A 12,038-nucleotide genomic window follows, 5' to 3' on the forward strand; every position below is an offset into this window, starting at 1 on the left:
ACACATCATTCATCTGCACAGCAGCTCACATGTCCATCATGTCTCCAGCTGCTCCTCCACTGATTGGCTCTTCTTCTCTGCTTCATATCAGTGTCAGTTGAATGCAGTCACACAGCAGTGAGGAAGAGGAAGCTGCCATCAGCTGCTGTACTTCTACTATCAGTCCACTAGATGGCGTCATGAAGCTGCAGCCCAGCAACATGATCCATGGACCACTGTTTCCATCCACTGACACACACAAGGACTGAGATCCACTGAGTTGATGTGACACAGTCTCTGTGTGGACAGCGTCCCTGTAGAAAACCACTGGATCAAACAAGCTACAGCTGATTATTGCACACACAACAACTGGGCCAAGACTTATTTCACCACACAGCTATCACACTATCACAACATTCAATCATTTCACTCACACTGGAAATTCAAATAGAGAAAAACACTCTCCAGCCGCCACTGACACTTATTGTCTCTGTCAGTCCATTCATCGTCTGCTCCATCAAATGTCAGAAAATACAGAGAAATGATGCGTTCAAGTTCCTCTCAGTCTGAGGCTATGTCTATTTCATCACAGCAACAAAGAGACAAAAATATTCAGTTTACAGTCAAATCAAACAGAGAAAACAAGGAAATCTTCAGTTTTGAGCCTGAAAACTGAACATTTCTGCATGAAAAATGTTGATTGAGCAACTGTTGCAGCTCTAAAAGGTTCTTCACAACAATATTGATTATTTTTATCCATTAATCAATAACACAGAGTGTTGTGAAAATACTCAAGGGATGTACAAGTACCTCACAACTGTACTGCAGTAAATCTACTCAGTTACTTGAAGTGATTGGTATTGATCAGCGATAGTCAACAACATTCAATATTGATCAATAACAGTCAGCACTGATCAGACTAATATTAACCAATAGACTGTAGTAGCTGTTGAACCAGGAGCCTCTGACTCATTTGAAGCAGTGTTCACTGTCTTTCTGAACATCATCTAGAGCCTTAAAAACCCTGTGAGCCCCTCAGCCCGCCACACTGAGTCCACATCAGTCCTGTAGTGTAAATCTGATGACAGACCACTCACCACAGACAAAGTCACAGCTGTTCTCCAGCGGCTGTCCAGACGAGCTCAGGTCGCGTTTAGTGGCTCAGACAGCGGCTCCTCTCCACCTCCTCCACAGGCTGATTCAGGTAAAGCTGCCTCCAGTCCTCAGGAAGTGGAGCTGCACACAAAGAACCACTCTGTGTTCAACTACTACTGACCATCCACTAACTCTGCTTCTGCTCTTCTACCAACAACAACCACACAACATGGAGGACATGGTTCTGTCGGTCCAGACTTTACAGTTACAGCTCTGACTCAGCTACAGGAACATTACAATAACACAACAACAGCAACAACACAACGATAAGCTGAAGAAGAAAGAAGTCAGTTAATGACAGCTGTTAACAAGCAAAACATTAAAACTGTTCACGTTACCTTCACGGGAGAAAATGATGCTGCGACACAACTGTTGGTTCAAAGTTCAACTTTGAAACTTTAAACTGTGACTCACCTGTTGGACGTGACGCTGTTATCTTACCTGGAACAATTAATCTGCTCTGCTGCTCTTTGCTCCATTTCAACTAAACAGGCGAGGAACTCTGCTGCGGCCTGTTTAATGTTTAATGATATGAAGCACTTGTAAATCTCTAATAAAGATAATCTTATCTGAAAGACCTGATAGTTCCTTATCATCCTGCTAGAACATTTTGCTCCCAATAAGTCTGATAGTGACTCCTAGGGTTGTGAACGATAAACCGATGCGACCGGATATTCGGTTTAACAAGTGAGAGATTCGGCTGTATCGGTAGCAGCCTCCTGAATCGATACAAATTAGCCATGAATTCCTAGATGAATCGGTTGTAGAGTCATGAACCGGTTATCGCTATGGGCTAGAGTGCTTAGCCGTTAGCGGTGTCTTTAATAGCTCATAAATCAATCAACGGGCCACGTATAAACAATTTTTTTCCTGCGAATATCTTTGTTACAACACGATTCGCTAACTGGAGTAGTTTCATGTTGTGTCCAATAACGGAGGGGACGGGGGGTTTAACAGATGACGTCCTGATGTTAGCTTTGCTGCTGCTATTAGCACACTCCCCATCCAGGAGCTGCTCCTGTCTCTGCTGCCTGCTACAGGTAGACAACCTGGTCCGACCTGCGGGTGTTGAACACTGGACCCGACGTGGAAGCATAGACTAGGCTATTAATGAGCGATAACTCTAAACCAGGCTGAAAAAAAGCAGCCGTCTTCGCTGTAATCGCCGCGACCGGCAACTACGTTTCGACGTATATTTTGATATGAGCGTTAGCTGCTGTTAGCCACCGCCTGTAGCTCAGCTAGTTAGCTTCATCGATAAACAAACGTAATACGTAGCAGTCTTGTTGCTAAGGCAACTCCGCTGCCAGCCCCTGGAAGAACCGGTTCTTAGCTCTGACCCAGCAAGGAGTTGGTGCTGAACCAAGAACTGGTGCTGAGCAGGCACTGGCTCCGAACCAGCACCGGAACCAGCTTGGTGGAAAAGGGCTAATTACAAAAACGTTCTCACAGATATTGGTCCATGTCAAAGAATAAATACATTGACATGTGATTTTGTTGTTATTCTCTTTTTCTTCTTTCTTTTTTTTGCCAGTGCTTTAAAGCAACAATGCTTGGGGATATATTTGAAAAAATATTGTAGTACTACTGTAAGATAGTCAATTCTTTATTTTATAAAATATCTAGCCTACAACAAATATTAACCGTAGAATCGAATCGTCCTACACTGTATCGAATCGGATCGAATCGGTCTGTATTAAAAGGATATCGTTTTTGAATCGAATCGTAATCTGTGTATCTAGATTCATATCGAATCGTTTATCACAGAGAGATGTGCAACCCTAGTGACTCCCAGTATTTTCTAAAAACATACTGGGAGGCTTTACCAGGCTCCTGGCTCCAGGCTACTCTATAACAGACTTTTAGTTAGGACTGGCTCAGGTAACCCTGAACCATGTAATAGCCCCAGTTCCCCTCTTTCCCCCTTTCTTCCTTTTGTGACAAGTAACTACAGGTTGCCATAGTCGCAGCTGAATGATGTCATTAGTGTGGTTATTCTTAGCAGTAAGAAGCGTGTACATTCTGTTAGCTGATGTTAAATAACGTGAGTTTAGCAGCTCATTCTGCAGTAAAACATGGTCAAGTTTCTCCTTTTAAACTTATGTGCATGACATGATGTCAGAAGCGGCCCACTTCATGCTCACAAAGTAAGGAATGGTGAAGCTGGGACCTCCAGAATATTTTGACTTGAATGGCCAATGTGCCACCGGCACTTTAACCGCTTTCAGATGGCGTCAAAGTTGGACAAAGAAAGCGGGGAAGTTCAAGTCAACATGCTCCTCTACACCACCATGGTGAGAGAGGCAGAAGTAGCCTAATTCCTTTATGCACAATGACGGCGAGGAAGAGGAGGACAACAATGGCAGAGATGGAGAACAGAGAGGCAGGTCAGAGTTGCACTATGACCTGGTGAGAGCCTCATTTCCCAACCATGTTGTACCCAAGTGCATGTTTTCACAAGACAGTGCAAAAACCCGGAGAGTCAGTTGAGGCTTTTGTGAGGAGCTTATAGGTACAGGCAGGCTTTGAGTTTGTACCAAGGGGGAGTTGTGGGTTCTACAAGTGAATACCACTTCCACGTTCAAAAAGCTGCAGTTCTCTAGCGGCCTCTGGTGGCTGGGACCAGAAGTGAGCAATTCTTCATTGACCCCCATGTTAAAATAGCCGACTTTGCAGCTTAAAAAAACATGTACAGCCTGGTCCATTTATTTTTTGTCTCTATACCGATAGTTTACACCTCCATGAACACTGTGACCACAACCATTTTAATATTGTTTAGGCTTAAAATTCTTACATAAATGGGGGCGTGGTTACGTTGAGTGACAGGTTCACAGACAGTTACCGGCCGTTAGCTGGTTGCTTCGAGTTCAGTGGGCAGGTTCTCGACCGGCTGACCGCCGCATCTCCTCCAAATATGAAAAGTTACACTCCGGCTGTTTTCGAAACCGCATACTACCGTACTGCCTACTACATACTGCGTTAGTATGTACTGTATACTGCATACTGAATGTAGGATTCAGTCTGCTACTTGAGCAGACCGACGCCGTTATCATCGCAGTATGCAGTATACGAGTTTCCCAGAATGCATTTCACGGCAACCGGTAGCGGTAGCTGTAAAACAGGCTAAAAGCTGTTTTATTTCCCGCTCTAGTGCTGTTATTATGTAACTTTATTAAGTTGTAATATTTTTTCATGAGAGAAAGTAACTGTTTAGATCCCAAATCTACGGCCAGTTGATCCAAACGACGGCTGTTTAAAAGTTTGCTCCGATGTTTTTCGGAGAAGTGAAGCTCTGCAGCGACCGGGACATCACAGAGGCAGCAGCCGGTCTGCAGAGCTGCTCGGCCGGCCAACCTCCGTCCTCATCCCGGGGGAGAAAACCATCGCTAATTAACTTACCCACAGGTTTTTAGAGGTTTACCACCGGCTGGTTAAAGTATTTTTAGGAGATAAATGTTGGTCTCATTGATGAAATCTCAATTGTGGCAGTAGCATTAGTTTGTTTGAATGTAAAGTGAAGCTTCTTGTGTGTAAGCAGCGCTGCCTCGGGGCTCTGGAGCCTAACGTTACGTACAGAAATCACCACATTTACAAAAAATAAATAAATATTTTACAATGACCCGATCAGTCTGCATTAAGTTTTATTTTATTAAACTATAGTTACGGTACACGGCTACACTACCGTCTTTGGTTACGCTCTGGTTATGGTTAGGACGTCAGGGGAGCATTGCATTGTGGGATACAGTACGCGATGTACAGTAGACTGGTCAGATGCATACTGGAGATATTTCCCGAATCAGTACGACATCCGGGAACTTTTCGCATACTGCAGATTTTGCTTTTGTTCGCATACTGCATACTGCATACTGCATACTACATTTTGGCCAAATCAGTACGTACTAGCAGTATAGTATGCGGTTTCGAATACAGCCTCCCACTAAAATCCAAGATGGCGCAGTTCAAGTACAAGTACGTCAAAACTGTACTGCAATAAATGTACTCAGTTACTTTGAAAAATCTGATGCTGAACATTGATCCAACACTGACAAATCAATAATCCATAAAATCTCCGGCAAACACTGATAACAACATGAACTGTTTGATATTGGTCAGAGATAGTCAGCAACATTCAACATTGATCAGTAATGGTCAGTATTGATCGGTGATAGACAGTAACAGTCAGCACTGATCAGACTAATATTAACCAATAGACTGTAGTAGCTGTTGAACCAGGAGCCTCTGACTCATTTGATGTGGTGTTCACTGTCTTTCTGAACATCATCTAGAGCCTTAAAAACCCTGTGAGCCCCTCAGCCCGCCACACTGAGTCCACATCAGTCCTGCAGTGTAAATCTAATGACAGACCACTCACCACAGACAAAGTCCCAGCTGTTCTCCAGCGGCTGTCCAGACGAGCTCAGGCCGCGTTTAGTGACTCAGACAGCGGGAGAGCAGCGGCTCCTCTCCACCTCCTCCACAGGCTGATTCAGGTAAAGCTGCCTCCAGTCCTCAGGAAGTGGAGCTGCACACAAAGAACCACTTTGTGTTCAACTACTGACCATCCACTGACTCTGCTTCTGCTCTTCTACCGACAACAACCACACAACATGGAGGACACGGTTCTGTTGGTCCAGACTTTACAGTTACAGCTCTGACTCAGCTACAGGAACATTACAATAACACAACAACAGCAGCAACAACAACAATAACAACAAGGGGGGGGGGGGGGGGGGGGGCTCGGGTAAAGACAGGTGTCAGCGAGGAAAACATTCAAACTGTTAACGTTACCTTCACAGGAGAAAATAATCTGCGACACAACCGCTGGGTTAAAAGTGAAAGTAAAAACAAGAAACAGGAAACTGAGGCAGTGGGTGGGGGTGGGGTGGAGGCCGGATCTGTTGTGTGGTCGCTCACGCAAACACACAACCAGGAAGTCAGATGGTCACATTTACAGGTCGTACAGGGATGAATGGGAGGAAATGTTATAAGAACTCGAGTCATATTATAACACCTGTTTCCAAATGAGGTGTTGTAAAAAGAGCAGTCTGTAGCTGGTTCTCTACTGTAACAGGGAGGGAAAGAGCCACTGTTTGTGTTATCATGATAATAGTATTTTTTATTAGAATGTATTGAACAAGGAGGTTTAAATCTGTCAAGATCTTTCCAACTTTATGGAAGTGTTGGACTGTGTGACGAGTGATGGAGCTCAGTTATGTGCTAGTGGAGCTTATTACAAAGCAGGAGAAACTGCACACAACAGGAGAGACACTCATCCCTTCTTTTTATTCTTCTTTTATTCTTATTCTATCTTATTAATTAGTTGTCTCTCAAACGTTTTCACTTTTAAATCAGAATCAGTGTTTGCAGTTTAATTTGAGTGCACACAAGGGTTATTTTACAGGCTCCACTTTGGAGGCTGTGAGCAGAAAAGGTCTGAAGACCACTGCCCCCTGGTGGTGAATGTAGATGTGAGGCTGTGTGTAGGACTGAATGAATGAAGACTTATTTGCAACATGTGAAAGTAACACAAGAAAAGAAGAGTAAAAAAACAAATAGAATAGTTCAGACAAGTGTTACAACAAACAAACCAAACCCCCAAATAAACACTAATGCGTGAAAAGGAGCAGGGAGAAGCAGAAGCTTTTTTCATGTAACCCCTTCTCCACTGCTCAATAATTAGTTCCCAGGTCACCAGTTAATCATCTGTTAAATGTGTTATATTCACCAACTGCTATAAACATGTTTGAGCCCACACACCCATAAAGCGCCTCTTTACCTATGTTCATACTTACAAAACATTAAAACAATAAATGATGTAATGAAGCAATGAATCAATAAAGTGAGAGAACAGCAGGTGATGGTCAAAGCCGTTCTTCCTCACTGTACTTCATCAGCAACATGTTGCTCTTTGGCTCATGCTTGGACACTGCTTTAGCTCCACACTCAATCCGTTCCACAGCTTCACTCCATCCGTACGGACGCATCGATGTGTACTTGGATGTTTATGTAACATTTTCATTTTTTCATGTATTGTTTTTGTGAACTCTGTGTCAACACCGCCTGCCTGTATCTGTACTTGACTATTACATCATGTTAGTTTTATTTAGGCTTAAAGCAGAAGTATTCAGAATGTTTGTGTTAATATAAGTCTTAAATAGTTGTATCTTCCGACAGCAATCACTTCTATAGAGTGTTTGGTCTGAAACACGGGTCTGTCAGTCACTCTGCTCTGCTCTGAGCCCAGGAGAAAACTTTCCTTGTATCCTACAACCTTTATCCAATGAGGAGAGAGAACGGCATAAAGGGGCGGTCCTCTCTGTGTGTGCAGCCAAGGGATGCGCCTGAATGTGGTGACGTAGGGACGAGGACCAATAGATCCATGACGAGGGCGGGGACTGCTAACTCCATCGGCTGACAGGAAGTTAGACAAAACCACCGGATCGCTTACTTCTGATTTAAAGGGATAGTTCAACATTTTGGCAAATTGGCCCATTGCCATAATCCCTATAGTCATAGCAGTAGGTTCATTACCTTTAATTGTAGGTGTAAGCTATTTTCAGTACTGCGGAGCGCAGCAGCTGGCTGCTCAGAGCTACGTTATGGAGGCTAATGGAATTTCTTGCTTTCCCTCATTAAACTCAACAAATTCAACATCCCAAAACTCCACAGCGCTTTTGTAGACAAGTTGTGACCTGCACAACCACCACGCTATGAGATAATGACGGAACGATACGAAACGGATCCGTTTTCGAGGTAAATACAGGGTAAATACGGAGACTGCTTGCTGAAAAACTGTCCCTGAACGCAACGCGCATCAGCGGTTTTGTATGAATTTACCTCGAAAACGGCTCCGTTTCGTATCGTTCCGTCATTATCTCATAGCGTGGTGGTTGTGCAGCTCACAACTTGTCTACAAAAGCGCTGTGGAGTTTTGGGATTTTGTATTTGATGAGTTTGATGAGGGAAACCAAGAAATTCCCTTAGCCTCCATAGCGTAGCTCTGAGCAGCCAGCTGCTGCGCTCCGCTGTACTAAAAATAGCTTACACCTACAATTAAAGGTAACGAACCTACTGCTATGACTATAGCAATTATGGCAATGGGCCAATTTGCCAAAATGTTGAACTATCCCTTTAATGATCATTTGATCCCATAAACTGTTCCAGATTACTGATAAATATGTCATGATTGATTGTATTCAAAGCCTTTTGTGGGATCAATGAGTACTCAAGTTGCATACTGTTTGTGGTCTACAGCGTTAGTGATTTCCTCTATTGATCCTATTACTAATGCCATTGATGTTGAACTGTTTGATCTGTTAATGAACTGTTTTTCTAACTGTGGAAGCAAAGAAACAGCCCCAGTGATTTGTCAAATGGTGTCCATCCCCATGTTTATACAGTACTACAACTTCAGATGTTTTCATTTAGTTTTGGAAATTGACCTGTTTGGAATAATAAGTTACAGATGTCTGTTAGTGGCTCTGAAATTCTCATCAATGAGCCTTTTCACCACCATTTCACCATTATCATTACCATTACCATTGTCATGTAATTGTCATTACAGTCGGTGGATATTTTGTTAAAAAATATCCACCATTTCATTTTCTTCAGCTGAGAAGAACATGTAGCTGGGGAATTGATCATTGCAGTCCTCACATGCTCCAACACTTACAAAACATTTATTAAAACTGTGAACCACATCATCCATGTTGTCCTTTTTAATTTATAGGCAATAGAATGTTACATTAGAGACGTCCTCAACTCAAATGATACTGCTAGCTGACTGTATCTTCTGAACCATTACACCATGGTGTAATTTTACCCAGCACAAGAGAGCAGATGGCAGGCAAGGGCAAAAAAAAAACCCCAACTGTCATGATTTTTTATTTTTGTGGGAGAAATTTCTTTGTGAATGTATGTAAGCTACCAAATGTCTGTCAAGTGTCAGTTGTTGGTAGATGGAAGGAACACACAGCTGTAGCCCTTCCCTTGGTTGTTTTACGTTATTAAAAGGAAATTATACAACGTATACCATGTACATTTATCTTGCTTTTGTATATCATAGAAAAATACATTCTTTTTCCACTATCACTCATTTTGTTCAGGTCAAATTTGATACAATGGTCGAGCCATTGGATTTGTAATCATAAGAAATGTGCACTGGAGGTTTGTGTGGAGTATAAATCTACTCAGGTAGCATTTAGGTGTGGTTCATGGTTTGTGTAAGTGATACTGTATTTGTTTTTAATGAAAATGAGTCACATAGCAAAAATGAAAGTATTAAACAAACATTGACAATATGGAACAAGATGGTAAAAGAATACAATATGGAGGGAGACATCAAATTATTAATTTGGCCTGCTCTAGATCCCAGATTCGAACCAGGAATCAGTGATGCTGGATTCAGGCGATGGTGGGACAGAGGCATCACAGCAGTATGCACAATAACTCATAGAGGGCTCTTAAAAAGTTTCAGTGAGTTACAAAAAGAATTTGGGCTGGAAAACAAAGATTTTTTTTCATTACCTGCAAATTAGAGATTTTTTCTATAAAAGAATCAAACCAACACTGTCCAGAGAGGGCAATACAGTGATAGATACTCTAACTGAAGCCTATAAAAAGAAGAATAAAAAAATAATATCTAAAATATCAAGGCCTTCAGAAACAGAATGGGATCAACACAGGATACATTAAAGCAAAATGGGAGAAAGAACTAAATATAGAAATATCAGAGGAGGAATGGCGTTCTATGTGGAGTGCACAGCATTCATCTACAAGTTCAAAGAAGTGGAGAATATTTGGCTGGAAGAACTTGATTCGTTTTTTCATTACACCTCTTATAAAAAGTAAATTCTCTCAATCACCAGAACAGTGCTGGAGGCAGTGCGGAAACATGAACACTGATCATTCCCATATATTTTGGCTCTGCCCAAAAATTCAAACCTTCTGGGGTCATGTATGTACTACTGTGACAAAGATCCTGGGATACACAATCCCTAACAATGTGACGGTCCTCTATTTCTGTGTCCTAAATGAACATGTGGTTATTAAAAATGACTGGTATCTGTGTAAAATACTGTTGATGGCTTGTAAAAAAGTTATAACAAGATGCTGGTATAAAACAGAATCTCCAAGCATTAACCAATGGATGGACAAAGTGAAGGAAATGTGTTTAATGGAAAAGATGACTTTCTCTCTCCGATCTAGGGGAGCAACCTTCTCCAGGAAATGGGAGAAATGGACTGCTTTTATCAAAACAATGGAGGACACTACACACTAACAAGTAAAGACACTGGACATTATATATAGGTCTTTCAACTGAGGAGCCCCCATGTTTTCCTTTGTGTTTTTATTTTATTGTCTTGACAGTCTGTTGTCAACTTGTTTATTTCTGAAAATACTAGATAAAAAGTATTAAAAAAAAAGAAAATGAGTCACATCTATCAGTGACAGGTTCATTATTCTGATATTAACTCAGTATCTCATGCAAGAGAAATAACTTTAATATCAGTGCCTCATAGTCCCTGCTCATCCAAAATTTGAGTCTTCTTTTATTCACTACGATGCCAAATTGTAAAAACGTGTAACATATTTATCTCCATGTAGATTTAGTGTGGAACTTGTAAAAGATGGGTTCACACCCTGAATGTTGAGTTTGGCAAACCCTTACCTGGGATAGGAGGGTATAAGTCTGGAGAATTAAGGTATCCATTAAAAGTGCAATTTCCTTTTTTTTTAATCTACTACCTAAGTGGTGTCATGCACCTTTAAACTGCATGTCAGGGAAAAGCTTTTCCAGACACAAATGATTTAAAATAGGCAAAAGTAGATCTCAAGTTTGTCAAAACAAGCATTACGTCAAGGCAAGGTGTGTGTGTGTGTGTGTGTGTGTGTGTGTGTGTGTGTGTGTGTGTGTGTGTGTGTGTGTGTGTGTGTGTGTGTGTGTGTGTGTGTGTGTGTGTGTGTGTGTGTGTGTGTGTGTGTGTGTGTGTGTGTGTGTGTGTGTGTGTGTGTGTGTGTGTGTGTGCGTGCATGTGGGTATGTGTGTTTATCAGGAATAAACTCATATAAATACGATTCAGTCACATGAGGAAACAGTTCATCATAACATCTTTAAACTCAGTGAACACACTCATTCATAGAAATCTACACATTTATTTACACACACACCTGCAGGTTGTAACAACAAACAAAGAGTCGAGTCTGAACAGGTGAGCGTTGAGCTGCAGGTGAACGTGTCACACTTCAGTTCAGTTCATGTGAATCCAACAGATTTATGTGTCTGAGCTGAAGTGGTTTATTTATGGTGACAAACATCTGGAGCAGCTGGATGTGATGTCACTGATCCTCCTGACTGATGTTCATCTGTGATGATAAATAACCTGAGTTTGGGAGTTTTCCACTCAAACCGGTTAATGTTTGAGTTTCTCTCTGACATTAACCAACCACACCTCCCTCTGTCCTGCTGCTGTTGGTTTGGCTCCATCTGGTGGAAAGAAGCTGATTTAAACCTGAGTTTAAAGACTTATTAAAATAGGAGTTAAAGCTACATTTCTATTCATAATCACTTGAATGGGAAGTTCACACGTTTTTTGTGCAGGTGAACTACAAACTGTCTCATGTAGAAATGATGTCCTGTCATTAGTTTGATCCACTAGAGGAAAATAATGTTAGTAGTTAACAATGTTCATTTTTGATCCACAGAAACTGTAAGAAAACACAGCAATTATTCATTACAGGATTTTTACTTCTTTTTATTAGGGCCACGGGCAATCGCACCGGGCACTGGTCCCAACAGCTATGAAATAGCTGCAGGGACCAGTGCCCGGGCGAAGCCCGGGCACTACTGTTATTGTGTGGATTTTTTCTTATTAGTGTGAATGCTGGAAGCATTCACACTATTG

Source organism: Trachurus trachurus (assembly GCF_905171665.1).
Source record: "Trachurus trachurus genome assembly, contig: scaffold_81_arrow_ctg1, whole genome shotgun sequence".
In the NCBI taxonomy this organism is placed as follows: domain Eukaryota; kingdom Metazoa; phylum Chordata; class Actinopteri; order Carangiformes; family Carangidae; genus Trachurus; species Trachurus trachurus.